Below are 2,292 nucleotides of genomic sequence, written 5' to 3' on the forward strand. Positions count from 1 at the left end.
ACCAATGTCCTGACATATATCTGCAGGAACTGGAGTGGACACTATATCATTAGCTGTATATGTATGAAGATTCCCAGAAAAGCTCTCTGCGTTTATCGGCTCTGCCAGACACTCGCCAGCTACTGATGCAGCGCTGTGTAGAGTTTTAGCAATTTAACTGAGCTACTGAGTGTGTAAGAGAGAACTCATTTCACTATTCATTGTAATGAATTCTTTCATTAGACTCAAGACATTAAAACACTGCGTGCTGAAACTGAAACACACATTTCTAGCACACCCAAATAAAATGCATAGAAATGTACTGAAATAGTTCATGCAACATTCCGAAGTTTGTCCTAGTCAACTGGTAGTCATTCATTGAAGCCATTAGTCGACATTATAGCACATTTATGATAATAATAGTGTTTTCTGAACCGTTGGCTCTTAATCTCTTCATTATAGTGGATGCGCCAATGGAGAGAAATGCACGCCATTTTAAACGTCACGCAGTAAACACACAAACACTTGGATATGCGCCTAATTATAGCACATATTTATCTAGGTTAATGTTCGAATGAGAGGTGAGAAATGTAAAGTGGCTAACCTTAGGCTATAAATGATAATGCATGTTTGAGTTTGATGAATGAATTGCCTGTAGAGTTTGCTTGGCACCTTTTTGGAGAAGGTCCTCACTGCAAAATACAAAATCCAGGGGGGAGGAGTTGGATCCAGATATCCATATACCTAATCCTACCCATCTGCAAAATGAAAAATGACACTAAGCACCATGAAAGTACAATCCATCTTATCAATAAGACTATTGTGATATTTTTTTCTAAAGCTGCAGTGGAATGAAAAAAGAAATTGGAGAAGAAAGAAAGCCATACAGGATTGGAATTACAGGACAGAATCTTAATGTTTGGGCGAACTAATAATAAATGTGTACACAACCTAAACTTATGCAAAGACATGCTTTTAGTTTACATATGAATGTATATGCCCATAAGGCAACGCATATTCTAGGAATCTTTGAAACAGTCTTAAATACTGTACACAAAACTCTGGGGAAATTCCACTGAAACAGAGCGCTCAAACGAATAAGAGTGGGTGTGTATAAACGAGAGCAAAGAAGGCTGAGAGAGAGAGAGAGAGAGAGAGAGAGAGAGAGAGAGAGAGAGAGAGAGAGAGAGAGAGAGAGAGAGAGAGAGAGAGAGACTGAGTTTGTGGGTGGCTGTAGGTTTGAATAGCCTAATGGTTTTGGAGAAATGAACAGTGCTGTTCCCTTTTTAAATGTTAAATCGCATCCAACATGCAGAAACTTGATAAAGCTCAGTGAAGCTAAGGATATCTAATTTATCTACTAAAGAACATTTCAAACAGGAATAGACCATGTAAAATTAATTACTCACCCTCATCATTAGAAACATGCTTCAGGAGACCTTCTTTCTCCTAAAAGCAATTTTAGCAGATGATGCTCCTTTCCATACAATGCTGCACAGATAGATAGACGGACGGACGGACGGACGACGGACAGACAGACAGATAGATAGATAGACAGACAACATATCATTCCTTTCCAAATCTGAATTACTAGAAACCCTTCCAAATAAATGCTAAATACTGCATTGGTAGTCTTAAATTCACCACTGACCTGTAAGACTGACCTTTAACTTTTGAACTCCATTGAGCAGATTGAGGGAAGGGTCAACACAGCTCAGCAAGATTTCACTTTCACTGCCTCAGGCCTTCAGCAGAACCTTTCACGAGTCTTGGGTTTGTTTGATGTGGTGTTTGTTCACTGCTTTTGTTATAGGGTGGAAGAAGTTCAGGATTTTAGGAGCACTCTTAAATAGGATACACAACCCGAAATAGCATTGCTCGCGGGATACTGTATGATGATAAGTGACTCTAATTAAACAGCTTATATTTGAAATGACACGATGCTGTGTTAAAACTTTCAAGAGTTAAAACTAAACTGTGCAGGGTGGACGACCTCCAGGAGCAGAATTACTGTAAGTGCCCCTGCTGTAGAGGATTTAAGCTAAGATTTTAATGATATTGTCTAGTGCCAAACTTTCCCTCTTATGGCAGCCTGCTGATTCATAGTCTTCACAGGGCTTTAAATGGCACATGGGAAATTAGCCTTTACATTTATATTCCCATTTATGCATGTAGCAAATGCTTTTATCCAATTGCATTGGAGGTCTAATGCCTTCCATAGGAATCGAACCAACGACCTTGGTGTTGCTAGTGCTATGCTCTACTGTTTAAGCTACTTTACCTGTTTCACCCTCTTCTTCTTCTCTTTCTCAG

The 2,292-nt window shown here is 39.2% G+C and overlaps 1 protein-coding gene across 2 annotated transcripts in view; it reads left to right on the forward strand.

Moving 5' to 3' along the window:
* Positions 1–2,292, forward strand: part of chst11 (carbohydrate sulfotransferase 11) — a 40,280-nt gene that overhangs the window by 34,733 nt on the left and 3,255 nt on the right. The gene's annotated exons all lie outside the window — the stretch shown is intronic.

This window comes from Pimephales promelas, chromosome 24 (genome assembly GCF_988280905.1).
Source record: "Pimephales promelas chromosome 24, fPimPro1.hap1.1, whole genome shotgun sequence".
Classification (NCBI taxonomy): domain Eukaryota; kingdom Metazoa; phylum Chordata; class Actinopteri; order Cypriniformes; family Leuciscidae; genus Pimephales; species Pimephales promelas.